General features: G+C 40.9%; 1 pseudogene across 1 annotated transcript; it reads right to left on the minus strand.

Moving 5' to 3' along the window:
- Positions 1 to 695: 695 nt before the first annotated feature.
- Positions 696 to 1154, minus strand: LOC308554636 (large ribosomal subunit protein eL29 pseudogene; annotated as a pseudogene). The gene has a single exon. The product of its transcript is annotated as a large ribosomal subunit protein eL29 pseudogene (transcript).
- Positions 1155 to 6768: the final 5614 nt, after the last annotated feature.

Genomic DNA, 6768 nt, shown 5'->3' on the forward strand with positions numbered 1-6768 from the left:
TGTACTCTGAAAATCATCACTGCCCTTTCATGGAAGCCACACTTCCCACATGCTGTTCCCAGTTATTTTTTATTGTCTACATTGTTACAGATGTCCCCTATTCTCCGCCCACTGTCCCCCTCCACCCAGCCCCCACCCCTCCCCAGGCCTTCACCACACTGTTGTCTGTGTCCTTGGGCTGTGCATATGCGTATATAAGTTCTTTGGTTAATCTTTTCCTGGCCCCCTACCCCAGGCTGGGTGGCTTAAACAACAGAAATTTATTTCTCACAGTTCTGGAGGCTGGGACATTTAAGATCAAGGTGCCAATAAGATTGGTTTCATTCTGAGGCCTTTTTCTTGACTTGTAGGCAGCCACCATCTTGCTGTGTGCTCATATGGCCTTTCTTCAGTGTGTGTACATGGGGGGAGACAGAGAGAGAGGGGGAGGGAGAGGGAGAAGGAGATGGAGAGGGGGAGGGGGGGGAGGAGGAGGGGAGGGGGAGGGGGAGGGGAGGAGGAGGGGCGGGGAGGGGAGGGGGAGGGGAGGGGGAGGGAGAGAGATAGGAGGGGAGGCTCTTAGATCCTTTTTAGTTTTTAAAGATCCTGCCTCAGGTTTATTTGCACAAATAGGACAGGAGGACACAAGCCTCATGCAGACAGCAGCCCAGGGGTCACATCAGTCCTTCTGTTCTCACATCTGCAGACAGAGGCCTCTACTCTGGAGCATTTGTGGGGGCCTGGGCACCCTTGGGAGGCTGAGTCAGAGCTGGAATTGCAGCCTGGGCCTTGTTTTGAGCCTTGGCCTTGGCCTTTGGCTGGCAGAGCCTGGAACCCTTGGAGAGTCAAGAAGGGCATGTTTCTCAAGCTTGGGGTGAGTGATGTAGGCAAGTTAATTGAGCTTGTAGCTGTTACCCTTTGGGATCTTGGGCTTGACCTCCTTGAGCTTTATGAGGGCTTTTATTTCCTCGGCACGTACATTCATGGCCTTGGCGCATCAGCCTGCATCTTCTTCAGGCCCTTCTTGTTGTGCTTCTTGGCAAAGTGCATGTTCCTCAGAAACTTGGAGTCTACCCCGTAAGAGATCTGTATCTTTGTGATTGGAGTTTCTTGATGCTGTGTCTGTGCCATTTTCAGGACTGGTTGTGTATGGTGTGGTTCTTGGACTTGGCCATGTCTGTACCTAAACCCGTGGCTCCCGAGCGCCTGGGACTGGAAGAGAGAGCCTTATATCTTATAAGAGTACCAGCTCTACAGGATTAGGGCCCCACCCTTAAGCCCTCATTTAACCTTTAGCATCTCCTTATAGGCCCTGTCTCCAAATACGGTCACATTGCAGCTTTAACATCTGGGCTTTAACATCTGAATATTGGGGAACACAATTCAGTCCTTAGCACCTCTGCTATTTGGAGCAGGAACATGACCCAAGAACCAATCAAGTCCTTTTCTAGGGATTTATATAGATATTGATGGAGAGTGGTTTCTATACCTGACTTTAAGGAATATTTAAAATTGGATCTGCTAGAGGTTATTGTAGGCATACCATCTGGGTATGGCATGACTGATAATGAAGTCAATTTAATAAAAATTTAAATGAAGAGAAATAGAAAGAGGGACAGAATCCTAACATCATTAAAAACTTTGAATTTAGCTGTAACTGAAATTAAATTTAATCTTTGTAATTCTCAGTTATGTTAGCAAATAAGTTTCATGTTTTTGCTTAGAATGTCTGACCCTTGCAATGGCAAAATCTTGAAAATGCAGTGGTATAAAATTGAGACTGGTAATATAGGTAAATGTAAGCATAGAGAGTTAGGCAACTTATTGGCTCACATTTTGTTGGGTCACATGACATGATGGGATGTTATTGATCTGTTTGTCTGCTGTTTATGCTTCAGGATTTTCTCTGCCACAGTAAACCGTAGCTGGACTTGACCACAGTGTTTGAGACTACAGTGGATTAAGTATCAGTTAAAAAAAAATAGAATCAAGGGACTGGGCTTGGGAGAAAAGTTAAAAACATTATTTTTCCTTTTGACTGGATCCCTAATCCTTTATCTTGTATAAATGTAGATGCTTTTGGTGGCTAGAATCAGAAAATCCTGATTCAAAGTGATTAATCAATAAGGACATTTGTCTCCCATGTTTGCTTCAGGTGTGTTACAAAGCAGCGGCTCAATAATATTGTCAAGGACCCAGGTTCTTCTGTCTCTCTATTTTGCTGGTCTTTGTGTTGGCTTAATTCCAAGCCTAGTTCTGACATTACTTCAAGGTGGCCTTTAGTGTACTGGGATGCCTCCTTGTCTTTCCATGTCTACCTGCTTACACCTGGACCAATAACAGTGGCCAGGGCAATACCATTCTCTCTGTGACTTAGACTGATCACGAGCTGAGTTGGTTTGTTTCAGGATACATGATGATCAGTCTTAGTGTTGGATCTCTGTGCTCCCCAACTGTCCCTTAAGACACATGGTGGGAGGGAGTGGATAGTTGTATAAATCTGAGGTTCTATTATTAAGGAAAAAGAAGATAATGAATGCTGGGTTGGCACCAGCAGAGTCTTCTACATATTTTATTGTAGCAACAAAAGAGGAAAGCTGGATCTACCTGTGAGTTCAGTGGAAGAGCCTAATATTATCTTGCTACCCAGGCATTTCCTACGAGTAGTAGTACATCACTTTGGTAGTTCCCATGGCAACATGAATTCAGATGAGTCATCACATCTTGTACTTGTCTGTGGCAGAGGGAAGACATAACGCCAAATGTGTTGTTAGTTTTTAAGGGACTATCTTAAGTCTCAGATCTTAATTTGGGCACACAGAATGAATTACACAACAGCTAATGATACTATATAAAGGGGAGCCTAAGCCAGTCTTTAACTTTGGGAGTGTGACGTAGCTTTGGAACTTATGTAATAATGGGGGAGCCACTTCAAGACATCCTGGTTGAATAGGCCCAAAGATTAGTGGTGAAAATTTTAGAAAGGAAACTGAGTAAACAGTTTGTATATTAATTGCATGAGTAGAAAAATAAATTAGAAAAAATAGTGCAATGTTCACTGGATACCTGAACTATAATATACTTGGAGTTGTGGGCATCCCTTCCCCCAAATTAGAGAAAGTGTTAGACTCATAATGAGTACGAAGCAGCTGTTCCATCAAGCTGTTTTCCAAATGGGCTTTCACCATTATTGTTGTTGTTAGACAGAGAGGGAAGTGATTTTAGTGTGAATGTGAAAATGAATTAATGTTGCCTGTCAGGAAACAAAACCAGTGCCAGGAGATCAGCTTATGCACAGCTGAAAGATTGAAAAAGAAAACTCTGGGAAATCAGAGAGCTAAAATGACAATGATTTTAAATTCACACTAACTAGTCTTGGAACATGAAAGTCAATGTTTCCCTCTAGAAATGGAAAAAGATTCAGATAAGGCACTTTTGGTCACCTTATCCAGGCAAACTTGGAAAGTAATGGTGACACTGACATGAAGATTGTCTCATTCTCCACCTGAATACCAGATAAAAATATTGATTTCTTGACTATCTGAGTCAAACTAGGATAGGATTGTCAGATTTAGCAAATAAAAATATAGAATGTCTAGCTAAATTTGAATTTTAGATAAATTTGAATTTGAATTTGGGGGATAATTATGTCCTAAATATTGCATAGGTCATAGTTACACTAAAGTTATTCATTTGTTTATCTGAGGTTCAACTTTAACTGGGTACCCTGTGGCAACTGTAATCTGAGATACTTAATAATCTTACCCCAATTCCCCAAACTTTATAATATGGCTCATTTAGAACTCTTCCCTGAAATGCCAACTTTGGAGTCTTACTAGTCCTTCATGACAGATTACATATATATCTCACCCCTCACTGTCTTCTCACAATGTGACATTGACACTCCTTTATTGAGAGGTGAGGTCTGGGTGGACTTTTAACTGCCTTGACCATTAGAGTATGGCAGAATTGATACTATTTGACTTCTGAGGTGGGATTATTAAAGGTAGGACAGCTTCCAAAAGGCTCTTTTTCTCTCAGTGCATGTATCTTGGGATCCCTGAGCTGACATATAGGACGTTTGGCTACTCTAAAGCCACTGGGCTGAAGAGAGCTTGTGAAGAGGCCACATGGAGATGATGCCAGAGGAGTCCAGGTATTCCGGTCTTTAGCTATTCACATCTCCATTGTTCAGAGGAGCCCTGCTTTGAGATAAACCCAGTTTCAACCGCTGTTTGGTTGTAACCTTATTTAAGACTGATTTGAACTTTCCTGCCAAGCCACTTCCAAATTTCTGACACATAGAAATGGAAGAGTTGATAAATGATTGTTTTAATCCACTATGTTTTGCATTGATTAGTTACATAGCCACAGATACTAGTTTGAGGGAAGAGGAATAGCACCACTTTTTAGGTTGAAATCTTTTATGATAGTCTTTTAAAATAAGTAGCTTTGTTTTTCGGGATCTGGACATAGTAATATGCCAAATCTTTGTTTAAGTCAGGTTTTGAAGGTTTTACTGTTACTGTCTCTTCAGCTACCTTTTTAAAAGTCCAAACAAATGAGATTAGTACTGTAGGAAAATTGAATTGTCTATAAGAACCCTCCCCCTCCCCCCATACCCCTGAAACTCAGTCCCAGTATTGTATAATGAAATGGACATGGATCTAGGAGATCTAGATTATCTTGGCTTTGACAGTAGCTCTTGGACTTTGAGCAAATTACTTATTCTCTAAAACTCAGTTCTCATAGCTGTAAAATGAGGCATTATCCTACATACAAGGGATGGCAAATACAGAGCATGCAAGCTCCTATTTTCCCTAGCAGGACTCACTAATGAATTGCAGCACTCCTTCCACAGGAAATGGCCTTGGAGTCCTTCTCAGAGTAGAACTCTAAGCAGTCAGGAGCAATCAATCACAGTTGGCAATCATGACAAATTCAGTTTTTGCCTTCCCAGACCTTGAACATATCTACTGTTACTTCCTGGGTTAAATTTTAAATCTCTATAATTTAAGTGATTTACCCAAGTTCTGAAAGAGTTTTTCAAATGATTTTGGTAATAATGTTGGAAATATTTGAAGACTCATAGAGCAACATTGATTGACTATGCACCAGGTGCAGTATAGCTAAATGGGTGTCATGATGGACACAGTGATGAAAAAGAGTTTTTCAAAGAGAGAAAAAGACACACACAAATAACGCTAGGTGAGAGAGTTTTATCACCCAGATTCGAATTAGACCAGTTTTGTCTAGATTGCCTTACGAACAATACAAGAACAGAGGTAGTGATGTGTCTCAGGGGTACTTTGTTCACATTTGGCCAAAGTGTATCTAAAGGATCCAGCTACATAGCAGCTCCAATGGAATTCCAATTCTGAAAGAAGTCAATAGCCAGCTCTTCTCAGCTCCCTACAGCTGGGCCTGTTTCCCAAGAATTCACACTCCTCTGTAGTATTGCTGACAGCTCCCATCTCACTCCTTTCTTATATGGTTCTTTGCTTTTATTTTAGAACTTCTTTCAGCTGTAATACTTTTTTGCTCATTTCTCTGCTCCAGGCTTGGAGATCCCCCTCAAAGGCCACCATCAACTTCCTTTTCACATGCCCTCTTGTTTGGTCATTAGCCATTTGTTATCTTTCCCTATTGTGGACCAAATTTTCAAGATGTTTTTTCTAAGCATGTAGTTAGAATTTTTTTTCTAAATTACATGAGGGTTTAATTTTTGTTTTGCTAGAACAGGTTTGCAATGGTTATATATAGTTTTAAGTGTACATATCCTGGTGTAAAATCTTAATATGATTTTTTTGAACCCTTAAACTGTAGCATAGGACCCCCATTTTAATATCCACACTGTCACAGATTGAATACTAATCTCTTTGCATAGCCTGCCCTGCATCTGACCCAAATAATAAAGTAACTGATCTCAGAAAGCAGAGGAGACTCATTTCCATCAAGGAGAACTGGAAGTACTCTAGAGGAGGTAGCATTTGTCCTTGACCTTGAAGGACATATAGGAAATCAGAATAGAATGGGGAGGGGATGGGAGGGACACTCCAGTTGAAAAAAATGTAGGAACAAGGCATAAAACCAGAGAGAGAGAGAGTGAAATGTAATTTTTGTCTGCAGCGTAGTAGCCATTAGAGCAGAAGACAGATGGAGGAAAGATTATATGGCAGAGGCCTTTGGTATCTATGGATTGGTTGATTAAGTAATTGAAACCTAGTCCTGCTTCCTTTGATTTTTGAAAGTAGGTGATATATTTGCAGGTGGTTCTCTGGTACTTAGTCTGTGTTTTATTTTTGAAAATTAAAGTTTGGAAAGAATAGCTCCCTTGTCAATGTCTCCAGCCTTCTCTGTGACAGAGAAATGCAGCAAAGGCAGATATTCAAAGTGGCAAAGATTCACTTTGCATTTAAATGACCATTTTAACAATCTGCTTGGAATTCTTTCTTTTCCCACTATAAACATTCCCTAAGCCTCCCAAATCGATCCTCTCAGCATACCCTTAAACAGAACTGTATAAACTGGGCTTCCTAGGAACCACCTGAGAAGTAACACAGATTTCTTCCACAAAGGACTTTGTCCAGCAGCCATTCTCTTTTTATTCACCCATTCAGGAAATTTTTGTGGAGCATTTATGATGTCTGAGGCACTGAACTGGGTATTGAATATAGATTGATGTACAACATAGAATATCCTTTGCCTTTAGGGAATGAGCTCCTGACAACCACATGCCAGGCATCAGGAGAGATTGACACATTATGACAAATACCAAGAAGAAAACTA

The sequence above is a fragment of the Miniopterus schreibersii genome (assembly GCF_964146895.1).
Source record: "Miniopterus schreibersii genome assembly, chromosome: 3".
Taxonomy (NCBI): Eukaryota; Metazoa; Chordata; class Mammalia; order Chiroptera; family Miniopteridae; genus Miniopterus; species Miniopterus schreibersii.